This window comes from Pogoniulus pusillus, chromosome 9 (genome assembly GCF_015220805.1).
Source record: "Pogoniulus pusillus isolate bPogPus1 chromosome 9, bPogPus1.pri, whole genome shotgun sequence".
Taxonomy (NCBI): domain Eukaryota; kingdom Metazoa; phylum Chordata; class Aves; order Piciformes; family Lybiidae; genus Pogoniulus; species Pogoniulus pusillus.
Window position 1 is genome coordinate 7,200,357 of NC_087272.1, and position 25,342 is coordinate 7,225,698.

Below are 25,342 nucleotides of genomic sequence, written 5' to 3' on the forward strand. Positions count from 1 at the left end.
AAGGCTGGACAAAGAAAAGTCCAAACTGGACTCTTCCCAGAGGAGCAGCGGGGTAGCAGAAGAGGCAGTGGATGCAAGCTGGCAGGCATGAAATTCAGATCAGATACTAGCAAAAAGTCTTTTCACAGGAAAGGCAGTCAAAGCACTGGAGCAGGAGCCCACAGAGGCTGTGGTCCCCACCCTCAGCAATATTATAACCCCATCTGGACATGGCTCTGCACAGCCTTGTTTAATTGTCTCTGCTTTCTGCAGGGGTTGCCCTACATGGACCCCTCAGGTGCCTCCCAGGCTAAATTATTCTGCAATTCTGTGATCAGCACACAGGACAAGAGAAAGTGGAACACAGTGTAGGCAATTTTGCAACCTCTTCATATTCACCCTATGGCAGTGCCACCCAAGACCAAGCTGGATCTCCAAACTTCCCACACCAAAAGTCTTCACTCAAGGGCATACCAGTGCCTAGGAGCTGTACCAGCCATTCAGAAGGCAGCCAGGTAAGAGTATCCTTTCTCCATGTTTGGGAACCTGAGAGGGTTGAGGGGGTTTTAAGCATTTGTTGTACACATGGCACATGCCCTGTGGAGTCTCGTATATGATGTCTTTCCTAGGTGGTGCTGAAGGTTCACTGGATGAGAAAGCCTGAGGTTAGTGTCATAGAGCCTAATTGTGCTCTCAAGCCTGCTGCAAACACTCTGAGGTTTGACTGAATTGGCATAGCCAAGGCCACAATTAATAATGGAGATTACTCTGGTGCATTTAACTGTTAGAAATTCCTGATTGCCTTTTAATTCCTGCAGTAATTTTAACTCCTTGCTGACATATTTACATATTGGGGTTTTATATATGTGTGTGTGTGTAAAACATTAAAACAATATGCAGATACCTGTAGATATTATAATACCAATGATAAGTAAGAGCTTCTCTGAGGCCACCTTAAGCCCTGCTGCAACTTAAGTACCAGGTTGTTATTGTGGCATGTTTACTTTCACTTCTAGCTGCAGTTTACCGCTTGGCTTCCTAAATCTTAGCAGGGAAAGGACAGCTTAGCTCCCGCGAAGACCATGCTGCTCTGAAATCATGACTGTTGCTGTGGGGGAAGGGGTTGTGCTCCATGCAATATGATTTGTAGGACCCTCTATAAATCATTTACCAGCATGCCTTCACTGCAAGCCACAGGCTTACAAATTGTGGAGCTTTAAGAAATGTAAGCAGTAACAACACGCCAAGGACAAACAGAAAAACCAAACTCAGATTCAACAACCAAACCCCCCCCAAAAAAAAAACCTAACAACAAATGAGGAGAAGGACATCTCTAAAACCCTTGCCTGGAAAGCTAAAAGCCTTTATTTAAGTCATGAGGACAAGCACTGAAAGCATTTTAATGGGTGAGTGCCTTGCCGCACTGCCACCACCTCTTATACAAATAGCTGCTTCCTGGCTTCAGAGGCAGCCAGGGAGGGAGGGGGCTTGGCCAGCCCTGCAAGAGCAGTGCAACTGCGACCCTCGTGTCTCTCTCCTGAAGTCCCTAATAAATCACCCGGCCATGCTCATAAAGTGGAGTGGAGCAGCAAAGCAAAGGCCTGAGCATGCAGGCTCGATTGGAAAATCCAGGGATTTCCAAAGGGGAGAGCAATACCTTCCGTGGCTGTCAGAGCACAACATCCCTGCGTGGCTGCAGACAACACAGAGCAACCGCTGGGGCTCTAACGTGGAGGCGTTTTTCTTACTGCTGAAGTGGCTTCCTGGCATCATTCTTATGCCAAATGGAAGCACTAATATGGATTTTAAGTGATTATTAATGTTAGTCAGCGTCATGATAGAAACCTTGTCTCAAGAAACTATTTCTCTTTTTGGTGGCGTTGTTTGGTGATGCAGTGACCTTCTTTCCATTGTCAGGTGTTTCACTTAGTACCATACACCATAGTGCTCAGAAATAAACACTCCCCACTGTCAGTAAAGAAATGGACTGGGAGATGTTTCACAAATGACACCAAGCTGGGTGGCAGTGTTGGTCATCATAATGGTAGGCAGAGGAACTTGGATTGCTGGGCCAGTGTTAACATTAAGAATAGAATAGAACAGAATAAAATAGAATGGAATAGAATAGAATCAACCAGGTTGGAAGAGACCTCCAAGATCATCCAGCCCAGCTTATTACCCAGCCCTATCCAGTCATCTAGACCATGGCACTAAGTGCCTCATCCAGGCTTTTCTTCAACATCTCTACGGACAGCGACTCCACCACCTCCCTGGGCAGCCCATTCCAATGCCAATCACTCCCTCTGCCAACAACTTCCTCCTAACATCCAGCCTAGACTTCCCCCAGCACAACTTGAGACTGTGTCCCCTTGTTCTGTTGCTGGTTGTCTGGGAGAAGAGACCAACCCCCACCTGGCTACAACCTCCCTTCAGGTAGTTGCAGACAGCAATGAGGTCTCTGGACACATAGCAGTACCTCAACATCTCTCTTGAATTGAGGAGCCCAGAACTGGACACAGGACTCAAGGTGTGGCCTGACCAGTGCTGAGTACAGGAGCAGAATAACCTCCCTTGTCCTACTGGCCACACTGTTCCTGATCCAGGCCAGGATGCCATTGGCTCTCTTGGCCCCCTGGACACACTGCTGCCTCATGTTCAGCTATCAGTACCCCCATATCTCTTTCTTCCTGGCTGCTCTCTAGCCACTCTGAGCTTCAACAAGGCCAAATGCCAGGTCCTGCACTTGGGCCACAACAACCCCAAGCAACGCTACAGGCTTGGGGCACTGTGACTGGAAAGCTGTGTGGCAGAAAGGGACCTGGGGGTTGCAATTGACAAGCAACTGAATATAAGCAAGCAGTGTGCCCAGGTGGCAAAGAAAGCCAATGGCATCCTGGCTTGTGTTAGAAATGCTGTGTCCAGCAGGAGTAGGGAAGTGACTGTCCCCTGTACTTTGCGCTGGTGAGGCCACACCTTGAGCATTGTGTTCAGTTTTGGGCACCTCACTACAAGAGGGATGTGGAGGTGCTGGAGAGAGTGCAGAGGAGGGTAACAAAGCCAGTGAAGAGCCTAGAGAATACATCTTATGAGGAGCAACTGAAGGAGCTGGGGCTGTTTGAAGAAGAGGAGGCTGAGGGGAGACCTCATGTCTGTCTACAGCTACCTGAAAGGACATAGTGGAGAGATTGGTGCTGGTCTCTTCTCGCAGGTAAACAGTGATAGAACAAGAGGGAATGGCCTCAAGCTGCATCTGGGTATGTTTAGACTGGACATTAGGGAACGTTTTTTTTCACAGCAAGTTTGTCAGGCATTGGAGTGGGCTGCTCAGGGAGGTGGTGGAGTCACCAACCCTGGCTGTGTTTAGAAGTCATTTGGGTGTGGTGCTTAGGGATATGGTTCAGGGTGCACCTTGTAGAGTAGGGTTATCAGTTGCACTTCGTGATCCTGAGGGTCTTTTCCAACCTGAATGTTTATGATCTTCTGTGGACCACAGTCCTTTCCCAGGACAAATCTGCTGTGGAGTTGGGACAGGAGGCAGCAGATCAGCATCCTGTATTAGATGCTAGCCACCTCCCTAAAAGGTCCTCATAGAAACTGTAGGTCACATGGAAGATGATGCAACTCCAATAAATTCTATCTAAATACATAGGGATGGGGAGTAGAAACCACTCCTGGAAATGGCAGCAGGGTAATGCCACAATAACAGCAAAGTGTTTAATGTCATAGTGGAGAAGTGACTGAACACAGATTGCTAGAGCAAAGACTCACTAAGAAGAGGTAAAATAATCCCTGCATACAAAGAGGGCAATGTGAGCAGGTTCAGGCAAGAGCTTTTTAGGTTGTATAAAGTCTAGATGACACCAGTTCCTGATAGCCCTCAGCTCCAGAGCTCGTTGTTTTAATAACAGAGCATCCAAACTGGTGACTGCACTGAAAAGTCTGTGTGAATGCCACAAAAGTGGTTTAAAAGCTGAAGGGAATGCTTTAGGCTGAGAGACAGAGAGAGCACAACCTGCTTAGCTTATGAAGAAAAGACTGAGAGATGGCTTGATTAATAGGTGTACTATTACCTTCCTAAATGTGTGGGAACCATGAAGTTCTTTGACCCAGGAAATAACAAGACCCAGTGCCTGGAACCTCGAGACAGGTAAACCTGAGATGGTAATAGTGCATTTTAAAGAAGAGTGAAAAGCTCTGAACCAAGGTATTGATGGACATAATGAATCCTTAGGTAGATTCATCATCAAAAACAAAGCTAGACCTCTGGATGTCTTCTGATTGGGATATATTGCTTCACCAAGCTGAAGTTGTGTTTTTGTCAGATATGCCACTGCCATCTCCATAATTTTCATGGAAGTCATTCTTAAGCATTTCTAGTGGCTGAGGCTCTTTGTGGCAGTAAAGAGAAGGCAAAACCAGAAGCGACCACAAACAGTTTCTCAGACTATTTTTAAATGCCCAGTAATTATAATGAGTTTTAAATACCCAGTAATTATAATGAGTTTTAAATACTGAAGAAAGTAATTTGCACAAAACCTCTGATCCATGTGCTTTAGAAGAAACTCCTGGCTTGTGAGCTTCATTCTTTCTGCTCCTCACAGAAACACCAGCATTTAACAGTTGGGGTTTTTGTTCCCAGTGCTGCAGCTGTTGACGGCAAAGACAGAGATCAGAAGTGCTCTAGGAAGGCTGTCAAGAGCCAGCAGGCACTAAGCAATGACAGCAGACTGCAATCCAAGTGCAGCCTAGCTACATGCATCGGTGATAGGTAAACTCAAACAGGTCTTAGCCCAGGTAAGACTCAAGGGAACATTTTCTTCTGAGTTTATGCCGCCATTAATGAAACAAATTTTGTTTTCCCTTGTCCATGTTGTCCAAGATGCAGTAACTGATCCTGCCTGTGGAATACAGGATTCTCTTTTCAGTGAGTAATAGCTAAGGATTGATCAAAGACACCCATGGTCACTGAATTAAGTGGAAGCAGTGGATGCTATGAACTTCCTTCCATTCGAGGGCCTGCTCACTGGTTTCTGTGATGGTTTGGCTGTTCCCTGCCCCCACACACACTTTGGAAATCACCCAGACTAGACTCAGCTGGCTCTGGAAATTTGAATGAAGCTTATATTTACAGCTTAGCTCAATCTACAAGCAGATATTTACAGTATATGCAGTTATAGACAGAAATAGGCAAGGTAAAAGGTAATACAGAAACACAACAGCCCTCCCAGAAACCTGAGTCCTCAGGAGGGGCTCCCAACCACCCTTTCACCTTCTCCCACCCCTCTCAACCTTACCCCAGTCCCAAGGAAGAATGGAGGTTCAGCCAGGAGGTTAGGAAGCAAAGTGGGTTAATCAGAGAAACAGCAGGGAGGCTGGAGAGAGAAAAAAATGCAGCTCGGAGCTCCCCAGTAGAAGTGCCTTATCTATGTTTGTATTCTTGTTCTTGTATCACTCAGCAGGCCTATGAGGAAAGTAGATATCATCCTGTTTGTCTCCCACAGCCTGTGATCTAGTCTTTCTCAGCAAAACATTCCAGCTAGCTTCAAACTAGCACAGTTTCAAAGTGCCTAAACTGAAGACTCAGTAGAGACTGAAATAGTTGCCTAACTTTTGTGTCCCAGAGGAGTAAAGCAAGCAATAAAAACTAATGCTGGTCAGCAGCTGCAATGTTCCCCTAGTGAGAATGCACAGGGAGCAAGCAAAGCAGAGCAGAAAGCTGTTTACCCCAGCCACCATAACAGTATCCAAACACAAGAGCATGCTTTGCACCATTTTCAGAGAGATTATGGAGTTTATTCCGAAGGTATAAGAGCAGGAGCCACAGATTGGTGGGTGGGGAAAGCAGGCAATGGACAAATTAGAATGTAAACAGCTAGGAAGAGGCTGAGGAAAGTGAAGGAGCAGCAAGCTAATGCTGAGAGACACCTTGAGTAGGGTTCTGCAATAGAGGATGAGGGTTCTGCAGTTTGGGACTGAGGCATTTGAACTTCCTGCTCAGACTCTTGCAGCCAGCCTGAGTTTGCTGACGTGATTAAGGACCGACTGTGCCCATGTGAATTTAAATTGGTTTCTCCTTGCAGCATGAAGCCTTCCCTCCCTGCCTGCAAGGGGAGGCACAGCAGCTGAAGTCACCTTTACAAGTCATGCTGACATGGGAGAAAGAGGCTTGTGGGACAAGTTAAAATATTTTTAACTAGGTGATGAGCTGAGGATTTCTATTTTCTGATCTAGAGCCTGTCTGGCAAAAGAGAAAAAGAGGAGGAGGAGGAAGCAGGATGGGAAGTGCCATGGGAAAGAGGATTTCTACTGAACAACTTTGGTGCTGCTGTGAATGCTGACCTGCCACAGCTGGATCTCCTCCTTGCTCTGGTATGCATGATTTTTATTTCCCCCTGTCTCCTGCAACGAGTGTTCAGGTACAAATCCCATAGGCACAACTTTGGAGGCCTCCTGGTTTCCAAAGGAGAAGTAAGCCAGGTGAACCATGAACTCGCTCTGTAGGTGCCAGGAGCTGTTTTATGGCAGGTTTCCTTTTACTGTTTGCCTCTTTCAACTCTGTAATACCATTGATGCTTTAGTAAAGTGCCTCAAATCTGCAAGCAGCATCATTTGCCCAACTATCGGCACTCCCCATCAATAATGAAGCTAAAAACACAGCTTAACAGACAACAAGGCCAGAGCAGCTGGCAGTGCTGCACAAATCTGGCACTCTTGCTGCTGAGTTTATTAGACATTTTATAGTCCTGGGAACTAAAGATAATGGATCCCTTTCCCATATGCTGCGTCAACTAGAGCTGGGACTCCATCGTGCCATTGATCTATGAGGCAGCAGTGAATACAACCCAGACACAAATACTAAAATGAATCAATCCTAAGCTGTTAAGGAGACACCACGAAGCACTTTCCAATTTTCAGTTCTTGCTTTCTAATCTCCATTCCATGAAATACTCTCCCAAGGGCTCTTAAATACAACAGTTTGCTGCAGACTTTGGGATCAGGTTGAGAGGAATTGCCCCTGTGGATCAGAGAAGAGAGGTGATATTTAGAGCCCATTATCCTTGGTAGGCATTTGTGAGCTCCACCCTTTCCCTGTGCAGCATAAACCTTTCAGTTGCATTCAGTTGTAAAAAGTATTGCATGATTATGTTCATAGAGGCTTCCAAAGCAGTGTTCACATTAGGGTTTGTGAAGTTATTCTCCTTGGATAAGGGGAAAACAAGCTAGGATTTGTTTCCAAGTATAGAAAACTGCATCCCAGAGAAGAGCCTGTAACTTAAATCAGGTGGTAAGCATTACTCAGGTGCTAACACTTCTCAGAATCACAGAATATCAGAGTTTGGAAGGGACCATCAGAGATCATCAAGTCCAACCCCCCTGCCAAGGCAGGATCCCCTAGATTAGTCCACACAGCAATGCATCCATGCGGGTTTTGAAAGTCTCTGGAGAAGGAGAATCCACAACCTCTCTGGGCTGCCTGTTCTAGTGTTCCATCAGCCTCACTGTAAAGAAGTTTCTCCTCATGTTGAGGTGAAACCTTCTATGTTCAAGAAACTGTGGTACATTCTGATTTTAGTATATGAAGTTTCCATGGTTGCTGCAGTCTCAAACCAATTTCTATGGAACCTGCATCACTGTGCTCTACCTTAGCCATTTAAAATGCATTATACTCAGTACCAATAAGCAAGTATGCAAGGAAAGACAAGGCCTTTAAAAGAGCAGCCTCTGATACTGGCACCTACAAACATAAAGACAAGAGCAAAGTGCCATGATGCAAAATCAGTTTTCAAAGCAAGGAGAGTCTGCGTAGCCACATACACAAAATGAAAGCTTTGCCAAGACGTTATCAAAGGAAATAGTTTGGAGAGTTTCTACTCAAACACAGAGTTATGTAGAGCAAAGACAATCAGCTAAATCCTCCTGATTACAGATGCCAAGTGGATCTGATGATGCCTCAGGCACTTTTGTGGCTCCATATGCCCAAAATTTCTGCAAAATCACATCAAGTGGCATTTGCTATTTAACACTGCTGTGCCCTTGCAGCGAGAAATACACTAATTGGGTTCCTCAAAATAGTGAGGGCTTTTCAGTAATTAATATCAAGTAAATAACTCCAAAAAGAAAAAGGATAGAGAACCCAAAAAGGAGACTACTGCATTCATTTGAGTAATTCACTGATGAAGAGTTTCCACTGGTGAGTTACTTTGTCCTGTATGTATCCGGATGGACAGGCAAATAACACATCTCTTAGATTTATGGAGCATCTCTCACCTGGGAGAAGACCTGGTTGCTTTACACTTAGGAGTCATTCTGGTCATTTGTAGCATGAAATACAACAGCTGTTGACCAGCACACCCAAGTTTGCAGTCTGAGCTAGCAATGTAATTACTTTGAGAGGAGTTAGACTGCTGATGTTAGTATGGGAATTTTTGAGGCGAGTTACTGAATGACTCGAGGAAATCCAAACATAGCTTGCAGGAGGCAAGCAGGAAAACTTCTACTCAGCTACAGAGACTGGCTGGGTGCAGGGAAGGACTCAAGCTTTGTGGGATTCATTGTTCAAGTGAATGACATTATAGCAATACTACTAAAGAGAAGTGCATTTAAATGTTCAGTGCTAAAGAAAGCTTAATAGGAAAGCAGTCCATTAGATGCTCCTTGATGAGCATACTTAGCTGTTTGAATTGTTGACTCCAAAGATTTCAACTAAAAATGCAAATAAACAAGTGCAAGGGAAATACTACAAGAATTGGGGTTTGGCAAAATTGTGTGGCCCTCAAAAGAAATTATCTGAAGACTCCAGTGTTAAGACAAGGAGTCGATGAAAGTGTGTAAGAGAAGGCAGGAAACTTCCATCTGAAGTCTCAACACTGTGACTGATACATACTTTATGTAAAAAGCTCAAAGGGTCCCTGCCAAGGTTAAAAAGAGGCCAAAATCATTTTGTTACTCTTGTGCTTGGCTCTTCCCATCACATACTGTCTTTTTAAATGCTAATTTTAAAGTTAGCAATTATCTAAACTCTATGCATACATGGCTGTCAAGCAGCTGACCCAGTGGTTAGGCACTCAGTACTGCCCTGTGCTGGGGTTGGAAGGATTTGGGTTTATGTGTGAGTGATGCCCATGGCAGAGAGTTGCAACATGCAGAGACAGAAACTGGCTGCAACCTAGAAAGGGAAAACTGGATTAAAACCATAATGCACTGGAAACTGCAGCAATACTTATGTTCAGATACCACTAAAATGATAAGCTTCACAAAGCCCAGACATCAGATCTAGTTTGAATCCTGCAAAATAAGCATTCTCAAATATGTGATGTGTGCATAGGATTGTTTTTCTACTGGGTTTTCCTTTGCTCTTGTTCTTGCCTCACGAGGAGGGCTGAGAGCAGGCCAATGGGACACTTGTCCATGTGATTGTGGCTCCTGTAGCCTGTGATGGTTTGGGTGTTACCCACCCACCCCCCACTTTGGAAATCACCCAGACTAGACTCAGCCAGCTCTGGAAATTGAATGGAGCTTATATTTACAGCTTAGCTCAATAGACAAGCAGATGTTTACAGTATATATAGAAATATACAAGTTAAAAAGTAATGCAGAAACACAACAGCCCTCCCAGAAACCTGAGTCCCTGGAGGGGCTCCCAACCACCCTTCCACCTTCCCCCCCCTCTACCTTACCCAAGACTTTGCCTTACGCTTGGAGTAGTTTGGAGGCTCAGCCAGGGGGGTTAGGAAGCAGATGGATTAGTCATGCAGATGGCAGGTTAGGTTAGGTTCAGCCCCAGAGAGGCAGAGAGCAACTCTGTTATCTATGTTTGTGTTCTTGTTCTTATACATCTCAGCAAGCCCATGAGCGAAGTAGGCATCACCATTGTTTCCTTTTCACAGCCTATAATCTAGTTCTCACCAAAATATTCTAGGTAGCTTCAAACTAGCACATAGCCTCATTGCACAACCTTCCTGCCTTCATCTTAGTTCAGTCCCATAGTCTTTCTTCATTAAGTAAAAGACTTCATCTTAAGGACTCACTAGCTCAGTGACACCTAACAAGCACAACCAGATCCCAGTCCCTCCCTACTGCTACCTGCTGCCTTGAAGGCAAAGCAATAAAACACAGCCTCACCAGCTTGCTGTCCACTTTTTACTGAGCCAGGTTTAACCTCTCTCCTCTGCTGAGCAGTTCTTCCTGGCTGCTGAAACCACCAGTCCTACTGTAATCTCCATGCTGAACTGTGCAAGCCATGAATTAAACTCAGGAAATAATTAAGCATCATCTACTTTAGCAGCCACGAGCAGGCAAATAAATAAGACATCCCAACAGAGGAAGATAGAGCAATTTCATGTTTATGCTTCCAAGGGAAGAGGGAATTTGAAACAAACAAAACATCTTTTTTTTCCCTGCAGAAAGGGAACCTCAGCTGCCTGTCAAAGCAGGACCATAGCGACACAGAGGGCTCTGTGCAAAATTCTTCTGTTTGCTTCTGCATTTGATTAGCTGCCTGTGTTATGTGTTTTAATTTCCTGCTGTGGAAGCACATTGCTGTCATGGTGATAGATGCTATAGAAATGAGTCAAATAAATAAATAAAAGTTCAGAACACTTTTGACCAAGTCTGTGCTAATTAGCACACCAGACAGACAAATGTTTTCTGGGATTTGTGTCAACCATGTCCAGATCCCTCCCCTGCTTCTCAGATAACAGCAAAACCCTTTCTAGACATGGAAATAAAGGCAGCAGATGGTGCTGGGAATGCTTGGAGTAAGATGTCTCTATTCAGAGCCAGATATTAGTAGCAAACCATCCAGTTAACAGGCACCGTGAAGCAGCAAATAGTTAGTGTGATGGTAGGAGAAGAGTGAGGAAGGCAGTATTGCAAAATGATGGCTGAAGGGCTAACCAGAAACCATTGTGTGGGTGGGACACTCCACCTGTGAAGGGAAAAGCTGATCCTGCAGGAATAGATGGAAGTGGGAGGGAAAGCAGAAGGGCTATCTGTCAGGCTGGACAGGGCAGGAAGACGGAGATCAATCTTGTTAATATGGTTTACAAACAGCGAAACAAATACAAACCAAATTCATCTCCACTTCTGGGCTGTTTACAAGAAATCAAACCAGCAATAATTGTAATTAGCACAGAGCTCAATCAAAAGCATCCAGAGAGTTTTACAGGCATAAAGCAAAGGCTGGCTGTACTTTCAAAGTGAGGAAAGGACCTCTCTGATGGACAGCGGGAAGGAAATACATAAAAATAACTCCTTTCCAAAACCAAAGAGGAGTTGTTATTTCTTGCAGAGCTTCTACCACAAGCCATCATCATCCCCTCCTGACTGGCTTTCCTGTAGAGATTCTAAGGTACAACACATATCCTCAAGCCTTGTAATATTGCTGCTATTGCACTGTCTATGCAGTTCTGATCAAATCTTCTTTGATCAGAAAATTAATCTTAGCTGGAAGTAGGAAACTAAAGGGATATTTACTGGACACACTCAATATTAAATTATCAGATGTTTAGTATTTTTTTTCCAGGGCACCATCATTTCTCAGACAAATACAATCCTAATTTAGGCTATAAGAGTAAATTCTAATCTCAGTAATAATATCTCCCATGATATTGCACTGTCACCTGCATATTCTTTACAGTGCAAATTGACCCAAATACATCCATCCTTTGAGCTTACACCACTAAACGCATGCCTGTAGCCCCACATCACAGTTTTGTGATGTCAGGCACAATCTAACCTCTAGACTTTGACCTTAATGGCATAGCTGTCCACCATAGTAACTGAGTCTGTGCTGCTAAAAAGCCTTTCTGGTAAATTATATCTTTACAAAACAGAGAATTTTTATCAGTGCTGCTTTTGTTATAAGGTGAAAGGAGTTCCTGAATGGTTCATGTTGGCTGCATTTTTGTAGTCTGTGTCTAGGAAGGTGTGGAGCAGAAACAAGGCCAGTAGAGGAGCAAGCAGGCTGCTGAAGAGGACCAGCACAAATCCGTAGCTATGCAGTAAGAGCTGTAAGTAGAGGAGCATAAAGTAAGAATCTGGGATTCAAGGGAACTTGGTGATACCCAGTTGTTCAAGGATGGACCAGCCATCCAGCCTAGGCACCTGCTGGTCAGCATGGAAGCTGGGACTGGTGTCTCAGATCTCACATGTTCTGCTAAATTCACCTCAACAAAGTGTTTTAGTCACTGCCAAAACAGACTAATTGCCTTCAAATCTTATCCAGGTGCCACTGGATGACTAGACAGAAGCAGTCAGGAGTTATGCAGGACAAGCATCTCCTGCGTCACCAATGCCACAGCAATGCCACCTGCAGCACCAAGATGCAGCCTGTTGCCAGCTGCTGGTCACTGCCATTACTGGCCACAGGTCCCGCTTTGCCCAGGGAGGGTTTGCCATTTGCTGAATCATCATGTGAATCACCATGCAGTGGACTGCCCAGGGAGGTGGTGGAGTCACCATCCCTGGAGGTCCTTAAGAAAAGACTGGATGTGGCCCTTGGTGGCATAGTTTAGCTGATGTCGTGGTGTTAGGTTATAGGCTGGACTTGATGATCTCAGAGGTCTATTCCAGCCTCAGTGATTCTGTGATTCTATGTCTGGATATGCCACATCTCCTTGCTGCAGGTGGTGCAGCAACACAGAAGGGCAGGGGCAGATGTCAGAGCAGCAAGAAATTGCTGAGGAAGGAGTAAAGCAATAGCTGGATCCTATGGAAAGCTGTAGAGGGGAAAGCAGAGGAGAAGTGTTCAGGCCAGCACATCCTCCTGTCATTCTGTCTTGCAGCAAACTCAGGCTGAAAGCCAGACGTGCTCAAAAGCACCTATGAGAACAAATTGAGCTGCTGTGGGGAAAAATACATTCCACTGCAGATGCTTCACTATGAAAATAGCCTAACCTGCTGACTGGGCAGCCTGTATCTAACTAGCACAGCAGGCTGAGTGCCAAAGGTGTCAGTTTGCTGTAGCACAATGCACGTACACAGTGTCTGCAGGGAAGGCACACGGCAGTGGGAGAGGCTGAGTCCATCACTGCATCCATAGCAAAGTTCAGGAGTAAGAAGTTTAACATTACCTAGGAGGTTATTGAATCAGCACTGGGGATTGCTTATCTGTGTGCCTCTTGCAGCAGACTGAAGAGTTTGCAGAGGTGCATTCTGGTGGCTAATGGAGAACACAGGGGTGTCACAAAGTGGCAAAGGAGCACCTTTCGTGAGGTAGGCTCCATTGTCAGGTCCATACCGGCCCATGCTGCCTGGCTGAGAGTGTAGGCTGTGTGGCCAGGCAAGGAGCAGCCTGTTGGACAGCAGGAAGCATCTTCAGAGCCAGTTGACTGCTCCCTGTGTTGCTCTGAGCAAGTTCTGATCTCTACCAAAGTCTACCTCAGGCCCATGTCCAGAGCACCAGTGTTGTGCTAGGCTGTGTGTGGCCCCTGCAGTGAGGCTGAGGCAGCATGGATCCTGCAAACTGGCAAGGCTCTTCATGACATGGCACATCATTGCACTTGCAGTCTCCAGTGAGACAAAACCACCCTGTCCAAAATCTTGGGTAATGCTGCTTTTGATGAGAGGTGAAGGAACATGGTTATCATGGGGCTGTCCTGTGAATGCCACTCTGCAAACTCAACTTCTGAGGGTCTGGATATGTATTTCATCCTTGGTTTAGGTGCAGATGCAGATGGCTTGGAGGAGTTTTCTCCAAGGCTGCATATATCATCAGTCCTGTAAATGATTGCAGTGGCACCAGTTCTGTCCTTGACTCTACTTCTTTGTCAAGCAGGGCAGTGATAATAATCACTCCAGTGTTTTGTGGACCTGCAGATCACTACTGCCAATCTTTGTATAAACAAGAACTAATTAATCTTCACCACATCTTTGTGAAGGAGGTAAGTATTATCATTTATTATCTTTCCTGTTTTACAAATGCAAACTGAGATGGCAAAACAACCAAAAAAAACCCTATTTGCTGAGGGCTAGGCAAGATAAGCACATTGCAGGCAGTAAATAAAGTTTTGTTCAGTGGAAGAAGGCAAACTGTGAGATTCCCAGGCTTTACCTTAATGCAGATACCTGCCTGAACATGAGCCAACAGTGTGCCCAGGTGGCCAAGAGAGCCAGTGGCATCCTGGCCTGCATCAGCAATGGTGTGGTCAGCAGGAGCAGGGAGGTCATTCTGCCCCTGTACTCTGCACTGGTTAGACCACACCTTGAGTACTGTGTTCAGTTCTGGGCCCCCCAGTTTAGGAGGGACATTGAGATGCTTGAGCGTGTCCAGAGAAGGGCGACAAGGCTGGGGAGAGGCCTTGAGCACAGCCCTACGAGGAGAGGCTGAGGGAGCTGGGATTGGTTAGCCTGGAGAAGAGGAGGCTCAGGGGAGACCTTATTGCTGTCTACAACTACCTGAAGGGTGGTTGTGGCCAGGGGGAGGTTGCTCTCTTCTCTCAGGTGGCCAGCACCAGAACGAGAGGACACAGCCTCAAGCTATGCCAGGGGAAATTTAGACTCGAGGTGAGGAGAAAGTTCTTCCCTGAGAGAGTCATTGGACACTGGAATGGGCTGCCCGGGGAGGTGGTGGAGTCACCATCCCTGGGGCTGTTCAAAGCAGGATTGGACGTGGCACTTGGTGCCATGGTCTAGCCTTGAGCTCTGTGGTAAAGGGTTGGACTTGATGATCTATGAGGTCTCTTCCAACCTTGGTGATACTGTGATAATGAACAATAATCATTCAAATAGAGAGCTGTTCTAGGAAATGAAAGCTTTCTGCTCTGAGAATAAGTAGAACAGCAGCCAAAATATTTTACTATTTTTATTACTAAAGGAATACAAAGCTGAGGAGTCTGAATCTTGAAACCGAGCAGCAGCTGCACACGCTTAGTTTTCATTTAAAAAAAAGAAGCATAGTTCCCATTTAGGCTTCCAAGTGGCTGCTCTGTCAAAAGGCCCACTGACATATTGAACCTCTTGACATTTTGATTTTTAATTTACCCTGAAATATTGCAGAGGGATCAGTTAAGTGCTGAAGTTCATTTTTCTTTTAGTCTGCTGCTGTCAAATGGAGTGGAACTGTATCTTTAAAACCTTGTCCCATTTTGTGTGTACTAAGGACATGGAAAATTGGCTTTATCATAGAATCAGCCAGATTGGAAGAGACCTCCAAAATCAGCCAGTCCAACCTAGCACCCAGCCCTATCCAGCCAAGTAGACCATAGCACTAAGTGCCTCATCCAGGCTTTTCTTGAACACTTCCAGGGACAGTGACTCCACCACCTCCCTGGGCAGCCCATTCCAATGCCAATCACTCTCTCTGGCAAGAACTTCCTCCTAACATCCAGCCTTGCTTTCTAGGGGTGCAAAGATAATAAAGGATGTAGAAAGGATTTGAAGCATTGGAATGGGCTGCCCAGGGAGATGGTGGAGTCACCAATTCTGGATGTGTTTAAAAGTCATTTGGATGTCATACTTGGGAATATGGTTTAGGGTGCACCTTGAAGAGTAGGGTGACTTGGTGACCCTGAGGGTCTTTCCCAGCCTGAATGTTTCTATGATTCTGTGAAAGCTGGCTGAAAAAGAACTGAAAATTGACTTCTGTGCTGTAGCTTTGGTATAGTAAGATGCTCCTCACCTGCAGAAGTAGTAGTTGTTACTTCATTTATCAGTGATCCATCCAGCCACAAACCTAGTTGTAAGTGTGGATTGTTGTTGTGCCTGGTCAGATGTTGAATAGTGATTTAGGATGCCTGTGTCATGCCCTTGCAAAGTACTTTAAACTGATTTGAGCACATGAGCCTGATCTTTTCAAGAATCAGAACTGAGCAAGAAGTAGCTGAAATTACCCTGAAGAAAAAAAGCAGTCAGGTGAGTTGTCATTTCTTAGCTGTCTGAGGTGAGAAGGGGAGAGGCAAGGCAGCAGTGGAAGCAAGTGAAGAATTTCCTGGGAATGAGCTCAAGATGCATCCAAAGGGAAATCCCTTAGGGCTCCCGAGCAGGTAAATAACTGCCATTAAACTGTCCTGCAGCTCCCCAGCTCACTTATCTTCTCTCTTTACATTCTTTCTTTCATATGGAGAACCCTCACAGGGTGCAGTGCTCTGAATTTATTCATTCTGCATTTGATTTGACAAATGCCTTTTCCGTATTTTTCCCTTTAAATGCTGAGCACAAGTTGCTAGCATCCTAAAGTTGTCTCCTATTAAGCAACACCATTAAAGACTAGGCTGAGGAAGTCACTTCAGGGTGGGCAGAGCACACAGGCAAACACTTCAGAGGGGTAAAAGGGAAACTTTCCTCCTCCTGTACCTCTACTGGTCACACAGAAATGGTCCAAGTAAAGAATTCCTTTGAGGCCTAAAATTAGGAGATACAAGCATGAAAAGGCAGAGCACTATCTATGAGGGGCACACTTCCCCATGCTGCCATGCTTCATAGCAGCCTGATTCAAGGAGGATCAGTGAGGCCTTCGCTGTTGTGGATGCCTGGGCACGCAAAGAGCAGCTTGTCTTCACTTGTCTAAGAGGGGATTTTAAGCATTGAGAAATTCATTCCCTGGTGAGCAGGCCAAAGGCAAAGCTAGACACCATGGATGGTACTTGCAGCCACCTGGTCTTCTGTTTTTGAATGTGGGGGGCAAGGAGCACAGTGTGGTGTTTCTGTGGCAGAGAAGATGGTGCCATACGGAGGGGATGCTGCTGTCCAAGGGAGGAGGGGACTGGGAAATACCTGAAGACATTGGTTCTTGGGTTGAAGATCGTAAGGTTGAAGGAGAAGATGATCGAAAGGGTAGACTTTAAATGGCCTGGGCATCTCTTCAGCTGCTTCTGCATAAATTTGTCAGAGCATGTCAGGAGGGTGACTGACCCAAATGCCAGTTAATTTAGTGCACGAAGATCAGCAAGGACAAATGTACACATGCCAGGAAGATGAGGCATAGTATGCTCCCACAGATGGGAGTCCCAAGGCAGGGAGCCTCAGTGTGACAAGACAGGAGATCGGGGGCAAAACCAGAGGGGCTCAGAGCAAGGCAGTGCCACTTGTCGCTGCTTGGGAAGCAAAGAGGGGAGCTGGGCACTGCCATACGCTGATGTCTGCCCTGCAGGGAACATAGTTTGGCTTATAGAAACAGAAAGAAAAGACTGTCAGACGACCTGGAGGTGCTTCCTTGCTCATAGGAGAAGCTCTTAAGCACATGAGTTAAAAAGTAGTTTGCACTATTGAAAGGTAAATGAAAGGCAGGGGCAGGCAGTTCACAGCCAGACTGCCACTGGGGAGAACACAATAAAGGTGTTTGCCTAGGACACATCCATCATTAACCTGGGGAGGCCACCAACACCTGCCCTGGGAACTGGGTTCAGGGAGACCTTCTCCCAGGGAGAAATCCTCCAGCTACCAAAGCAAGGGGCTGCCCCAGGGCTTCAAGTGGCTGGTTACTTCCTCTCTGGTTAGTTACAGGGTGGGAGCACCAAAAAGTCACTGCTGAAGAAGCAGAGGAGTTTTTCTAGTTTCTTTTCCATTCGTTTAGTTATTGAAGTTTAGGACAGATTCGTATTGATTTGAAGCCAGAACATTGCCCACCTAATTGAACCTGCAGTAAACTAATTTTATGCCAAGTTAAGCCTGTACAAAAAAAAGTCTTGCAGTGGTTAAAATGAATTGGCATTTAAAGAAAGTAAACTTAATTTGATAACATTTCAGTGAGAGGATGAGGCTACTCATATTGTGGCTCTGCAAAAGGGTTTGAGAGAGTTATTCATGTAATTCCTGTTGCACAGAAAGAAAAAGCCTGGACTTGAATCCATACAGAAACATCAAATAGAAAGAGATTGATGAACAGTTTTGTGTTTTAGGTTTTTTTCTTTTTTAAATCCTGGTTATAATTTAAAGGCCTAGTTCTAATTCTTTGCCCAAAGTAATTTTCTATTACAGTATAATTCACTATTCAAAAAGGAGCAAGGTAGCAGATAGTATCTAAAGCCAAGACATAACTACGAGATGGCATGTAAAATAACTGTAATTAAACAATCAAATGTAGCAATTAAACATGAATGATTCTTTATTAGGCTGAATGAGGATGCCAAACAAGGCTCCACAGGTGGTGAGTTTATTCCCCCACGCTCATTGGTATTTTCATTAGCAGCTCTTGGCACAGTCAGATATGCAAATCTGTCCATGCCCCTGTTTAGGTACTATTCAAACCAAGGAGGATGTGAAAATAACTGAGAAGGACAGGATTAAAGTGCAACGTGGTGTTTGGGAGATAAATTGAAGAAATATGATGAGATTCAACAAAGTCAATGTTCTGCACAAAGAATAATGAATTGCACCACTGTAGGTATGGCAATAGAAAATGCTGGGCACTGTTGTTTTGCTGTGGGATCTAGAGGTCACTGTTAAAGCCTCAAGAGCAATGCAGTGCAGCAGCTGTGCTCTTTAACAGTTGCACCAGCCAGCTAAGATGGGTTTCACTGGGTGCTACAGCCCCAACCAGGCAGCAGCACTTTGTGAAGCTTGTGAACTCTCCTTGCAGACATTGCCATTTCAAAGCCAGCTTCTCTGCCAGCAGCCAGAGGTGGCAAGTTTTTGCCATGGAGGCATGCCAAGGGGGTATCGATGCTGCTGGTGTGTTTGCCCAGGCTGGCAGTATCCCCTTGGCAGAAGCAGGGCCACCAGCTCCTCCTGCAGGCACCTATCACCCTGGGACTTTTTGGAGAGGGGCTCAGGAAGGCTTTTCCCAGGTTACAATACTTTCTGCATCACTCTGAAGCCTAGGTCTGCATGAAGGCAGGGACTCATCAAACGGCTTGGAGACCAACAGACAGACAGTCAAACCCTACCTCACCCTGCGCTCTGGAGAAGCCTGGATCTGCATACTGCCATCTGGACAAGGTACCCCGGCAGTAAAACAGTTAATAGCTGAACTGTGGTGAACCCCCCCCGGGAGATAATCATGCTAATTACCCTGCTCTCCTTCAGCTCCAGGGGCAACATCACACTTTGTTTGGCGTGGGGCACCTATATTTTAAAGATTAATTGGGAAGAGCTCACAGGAAAGCAACAAAGGTGACAAAGGATTTGGAAAGTAAGGGCTGTGAGGGTAAAGCGTGTCCAGACAGCAGAAGAGAGAGCTGAAGAAACTTAACTATCTATTGAGCATGTTAAGAGAACAAAGTCAGTCAGTAAGGACAAAAGGGGGAGTAATGATTTTTAACTCCAGTAGCAAAAAATAGGTTAAATATTAGGGAAAGCTCCCCAAGATCAAACAGGGCATTGAGCAATCTGCAACCATGAGAATCCAGACAGTTGCCAATACCACCAAGATGCCAGGAGGGACTTGACACCAGGTCCCCAAAGGCAGCAGCAAACTGAGCAATCCTCTAGAAACCAGGCTAGAGATCATGGCCAAGTGACTGAGGATCCTCTTTCAGCTGCCAGGCTTGTGACTAGGACAAGACACTCCAGAGAAAGAAGAGTACGTGGGAAGGTTAGAAACTATCCAGGTAAAAGCATCTCTAGTGGTGGGACAAAGCTTTTGCTGCAGCAGAGTCAGTAGTGATGGGGATTGTCAAGTCACTTTCTCCTTGGTTCCCAACTGGGTTTTTCACCAGAGATGAGGACAGGCAGCCCCGTGGCTGCTACTTTTCATGCCTGGCTGTGAAATACACGAGGAAAGTGCTGTCTGAGTCAGTTCCTTGTCTTTCTGTCCTGTTCTTAGGTGGCACAGGGGAACTATAAATTCCAAATTACTTTCTCAGTGTATGCATGGACATTTTGGGCAAGGCTTGATCTCTGCTAGATGTGGACAGCAGGGAAGCAGCCTTAGGGCTGCAAAACAGCTGGATTAGAAGAAATCTGACCTCTCTGGAGCCAACACATAACACTGGCATCTTTCATCCTGACCATATGCAACCTAGCAATGCAGTGGTGTTAGCTGAATGCTCCCTCTTTACTGAAGTAAGTTACCACAAGATGCAGTTTCTTCGTATGGACAAATAAACTCCATCCTTGAATTCTTCTCTACTCTTACTACAATATGTGTTAGGACAACAGCTTGGCAAAGGAAGGAGCTTATGTATGGGACGTGTGAGGAGCTACTCTCTCCTGCAGCTGGAGCTATAGGTCAGGTCACCTATGGTGCTTTTTCATTTTCAGTGCCTCAGTGTCTGTAAGGTCCTCTGCAAACAGTGAATTAACACTAGCAGATATGTCTGCCAGTGGATTTCTTGGTTTAATTTCCTAGAGAAAATAAGGAATGAGTTTACTTCCTTACTATTTCAGAAACCAGTTTTGAGTCAGCTTTTGAAATCCCTTGTCCTTAGCCAAAATCTGTGATTTAAAAAGCAGTAAAAGCATGTCGTACTATTTATGTCAGTGAGCACAGGCACCACTCATAACTCTTCTGCGAGGCATGAGGCTTGGGCTTGAGCTGATTCTTGCTGAAGTCAACACCTGTCTTGTCCTTTCACTTACCTGGGCTTTGAGCAAAGGCTGCAAGTGGTGCCTGGCTGGCAGGGACAACAGTGGCAAACAGGGAGCTTCCAAGCTGGGGCCATCCAGCTTGTTAAAAGCAGACAGTACCTTTCTGGTTAATGCTCTTGGGAGATGGAGAGAAAGAAATTTGGCTCCTGGCTTGGCACCACCAGCTGCCAGCCTGCAGTGAGACAGAAAGAAAGTGTCTCTGAATTTAGATCCATGTGAGGATCTAAATTCAGCATGGCTGCTACCCCCAAGCAATTGAGCATCATGGCTTGACCCTAAATCAGTGGAAAGGTTTAAAACCCAGGGAATGCAGCAATAAGAAAACATGAGGTCTTTCCCTGACCTTTGTATTTCTGAAGCTCTCTAGGTAACTGATGTCATAATTTGAAGAGTTTACATTTCCTTTCAAAGAAATAAATGTTTGTTTAGTTAGGAAAAATGTGATTTAGCAAACTCACTTGCCTCCAGGAGCTGGAGTTTTAATGAAGACTAGAGATGGGAGCCTTATGGGAAACTGCAAGAGTCAGCCAAACTACAGCTACACAGAAGACAAGTTTGTGCTGCTTCCAATATGACAATATTTGCCTGTCAGGGTGAAAGACCAGAAAGTCAGACTTCCCTTTGCATTTCTGCCCCAAGCCTCTTTTCTGATCTCCTGTCCAGCATCTAACAGTGAGCTCTCTCACACCAGTGATATTTCTGCAGGAGGCTGATTAATCTTATTCCTTCCCCTTTCCCATTCCTTTTCCTTTTTTGCTTTCCACTGATCTGGGACTCGAAACAGGTTTGGGGAGGGAGGCAGCTAGGAAACAAGGGAGGATTTAAGCCTTATGCTTCAGCCTTTAAAAGAACTCCATGCAGCATTGGTGTCCCTGGAGTAGGCCCACATTATTACTACAGCCACAGCCCCATCATCAGCGCTCCAGCGCTGGGAGCTGTAGATCATCGGTCTGCTGTCACAGCTGTGATGTGTGATGGAAAAAGCCATCCATCTGCACACGCCGAGCACAAAGGGCTGTGGCTGCAAGGGTGCAGCCTTCCACGTGCAACACTGGCAGTGGCCAGCGTGTTCCAAACAAAAAGGACACAGAGGTGGTAAAGTGAGGCTCATCAGAGAGAGAGGGGAAGGTGTTCAAAGCCCCTCACTCCCAGGTCTCTAAAATTGCAAAATGCAGGTATGTTCTCAGATCCACAAGTGCCACCTAGGAATCCAGATACTGCTGCTTCCACGCATCCACCCATCTCCCTTAAAGCTCACATTTGATTTTCTCTTCCAGTGCAAAACCTCAATCATATTTACACCTGCCTTAGGATCTTTGCAGACAAAGACATTTAAGGCTGTGAAATCTTGGGAGAGGGTAAAGTGACATGGTGGATCAATCAGCTGGTGCCTCTTCCTTTCACAGCAGGGGACTCCAGCAAACCTCTTGTACTCAACACTGGTCAGTACCTTGAGTATTGCATCCAGTTCTGGGGCCCTCAATTCAAGAGAGATGTTGAGATGCTGGGATGTGTCTAGAGAAGGGCAGCAAGGCCGGTGAGGGGCCTGGAACACAAACCCTATGAGGAGAGGCTGAGGGAGCTGGGGGTGTGCAACCTGGAGAAGAGGAGGCTCAGGAGGGACCTCATTGCTGTCTACAACTACCTGAAGGGACATTGTAGCCAGGTGGGGGTTGGTCTCTTCTCCCAGGCAACCAGCAACAGAACAAGGGGACACAGTCTCAAGTTGTGCTGGGGGAAGTCTAGGCTGGATGTTAGGAGGAAGTTCTTCACAGAGAGAGTGATTGGCATTGGAATGGGCTGCCCAGGGAGGTGGTGGAGTCACTGTCCCTGAAGGTGTTCAGGAAAAGCCTGGATGAGGCACTTAGTGCCATGGTCTAGTTGACTGGCTAGGGCTGGGTGCTAGGTTGGACTGGATGATCTTGGAGGTCTCTTCCAGCCTGGTTGATTCTATGATTCTGTGATTCTATTTTTTGCAGAGACACCACTGTGACTGAACTTTTCCTTTGACACTCTTGGTAAGAGCAGAATGATATTAAAGAAAAGGTAAGTGAAAGAGACCAAGTGAGCACAAGTGTTTATGCATGGCTCCAGGTTTCTCTGCTAAAATGAGCTGTTGGGTTTTCTAGGAAAGAAGCCATTTCTTGTGTGTTGCTTTGCTGCACAATACTGCAGGTGTGTGTTTAGAGAAGATGGTTTACAGTGAGCTAAAGTAAAATAAAAAGAATGTTTAAAACGTTGCATGCAGTAATCACAGAGCCACTCATGCAAATGCATCCCGAGATGCCAGCCATCCAAAATGCTTCTCCTAAAGTTTTAACACCTGCTACTGGCTGACAGGCAAAGCCAATGCTTTATGGAAGCAGATATTGAGGGAAGAGGTGGAGTTCTTTTCCATCTCAGAAGCCACAAAGAAGTGGATAACATCATAAAGCAGTGCCGTTACCCCACTTTTAAATCAGTGGTATGGGAAACATTCATTTTGAACAACAACAATGCAATTTTGGAAACATAGAATCAACCAGGTTGGAAGAGACCTCCAAGATCAGCCAGTCTAACCTAGCACCCAGCCCTATTCACTCAACTTGTTATCACAGAATGATGGGGGTTGGAAGGGACTTCAGAAGATCATCTACTCCAACCAGCCTGCCAGAGCAGGATCACCCAGAGGAGGTCACACAGGAACACAGCCAGGTGGGTTTTCAATGTCTCCAGAGAAGAAGACTCCACAGTCTCTCTGGGCATCCTGTGCCAGGGTTCTGTCCTTGTATTTCATTATGTTTCTCCCTACCCAACAGAGAGGGGATCCTTCATGCTAGAGCTTCCTGTTTGGACTCTGCTCCACCTGGCTCCTCTTCCTTCTGCTCTTGAGGACTGCCTTTCTGGACACTGTCACTGCTATACCTTTGTTGGGGTGAGTATAACCTTATATATATTATATTGACATTGGTAGCAGTTTGGCTGTTTCATTAGATCTGCTTTCATTTCAACCGGCAAATCTCCTTTTCATTATCCCCCTTTCCTGATAGGCAGGGGTCACTGGGTGATATAGCAGCTGCTATAGCTCACCTCACACACAGGCTGAATGTAGACAGGAACCCAGCTCTTTTTGCCTGCCAGATCATCACTTGTGATATTTTGCAGTTAAGAGGAAATGAATGCATATGTTTTGTGAAGCCGGCGCAGCTCTGAATGCAGGTACCCAGCTACTGAGCTAAGCAGATGAAGAGTTTTGCTGAAGACAACAGTAATGTAGCTGTTCCCTGAAATGCTGAGGGACTTTTAGAGCCTGGCTGCACAGAGGTGAGTCAACTCTGCCTTCACAAAGGAAAAGAGTGGAAGGAAGGGAACTGCAGGACAACCTGAGAGGGCAGCCCAGCCAGACGAATCCTCAAGATTTTGGCTGTGAAGTACCAAAGCGCTTTTGGCAGCACAGCAAAGGCTCTCCTGCCTGACACCAATAAACTCAATTCCCTTGGGAACATCCAGCACAGGAAAATCATAGGAGAATACGAAAGAAAACTGGTGACTGATCTACAGTCATTCTTCAGAGGCCTAATATTAAATGCAGCAGTACCACCTAGAAGAAAGAAAATCTCTGCAGTAATGCAGGCAGCACACTTTGCAAGAGAGGGGTCCCAGAGCAGCTGAAAGCTTGCCACTGTGTGTGGCTGCAGCTCAAGAGGGCTTTGGAATTTTTCTACATGAAGCTCTGCTTCATTTGGGGTTTTTCTTTTCTTAAGCTACTTTACTTGGTGCCAAGCCCTGGAAAGAAAACTGTGGGAGAAAAGCTCTCAAGGAAAGAATTGCTTTTTAGCTTAAATAGCTACGCCAGCAGTTTACAAAGCCAACAAAGGCCCAGGTTACACTCCCCAGGACACTCAAACCACCATGGGCAGAGTTTTCTCATTTAATTCAGGAACTAAGTTTTGGCTTGCACACTTCTCTACTTATCTGTATCCAAGTGTGGGATATCTCTAGTGATGCCTGAGGGGATGGGTCCTCTTTCTGACAGGCAACAGGAAGAAGAGGATGAAACTGCCACAGTCATTTCTGCCTGCCAAATTGCATCGGATGGCTGACATGCTGCCATCCTGACCTCTACAGCAAAGGCTCTGAAGTGCCCTCACTCCTGCCTCCTGAGCCCCATAGGCTTTTCCCCTGCTGCTCCGGGACTGCTGAACTCTGAGGTCAGGGGGTGTCACCTTCATTTGCAGATTCTGGGGGAGGGATGGTAATTAGGGAGGAATTTCCAGTGCATGCTGCCCCCCTTGACAACACCATGGGAAGAGCAGGTAATTGTCATCTAAGCAAAACCCAGATAACCAACCAAAAAAAAATCCCCCCAAAGCCATTTATTAGACAAGCAATAAAAAGAACAGATAAAGCACAAAGGAACATTTAAAAAGGATAATAATTGTAATCTTTTTTTTAAAGGCACTCTCCTTTAAACTTTGTCACTGTTAGCCTTAAATAGATGCACAGATAATTAAACATCACAGGTAAGTCTTGCTAAATTATCTAGGAGATTAACTTCCCATTTGCTCTGCATCTTCAGTAACATGATTTATGTTGCTTAAATGGTGCCCACCTCTGCCATACTGGAGTTTTGTGATTTTTAAAGCTTGAGCAACTGTAATTAAAAAGCCTTTTTTGGAGCAAGCGTAGCACTGTGCAGTGTAATGTGACATCCAGAATACATCAGTGTCACTTTACACAGGAGTTCTGATTATTTTCACTTGTGCACTTCAGCCCTGTCATTTATCCCCAGTGAAGCTCGTCCGCCTCACACCCTGGGCTCTCACCTAGTTCTTGTGGCTTTCCCCATTCCTATACATCTCCATAATTTTAGTCCACTGCTGCGTGTGATTCGTTCTTAAGGTAAAGATCTACTTTG

The 25,342-nt window shown here is 45.6% G+C and overlaps 1 protein-coding gene and 1 long non-coding RNA gene across 4 annotated transcripts in view; one reads left to right on the forward strand and one right to left on the reverse strand.

The window, feature by feature from the left end:
- Positions 1-25,342, reverse strand: part of CXXC4 (CXXC finger protein 4) — a 159,054-nt gene that overhangs the window by 3,130 nt on the left and 130,582 nt on the right. The gene's annotated exons all lie outside the window — the stretch shown is intronic.
- Positions 253-11,958, forward strand: LOC135178002 (uncharacterized). Its single transcript, XR_010303309.1, has 4 exons — positions 253-494; positions 4,619-4,773; positions 6,211-6,348; positions 11,891-11,958. It is a non-coding gene; the product is annotated as an uncharacterized LOC135178002 (long non-coding RNA).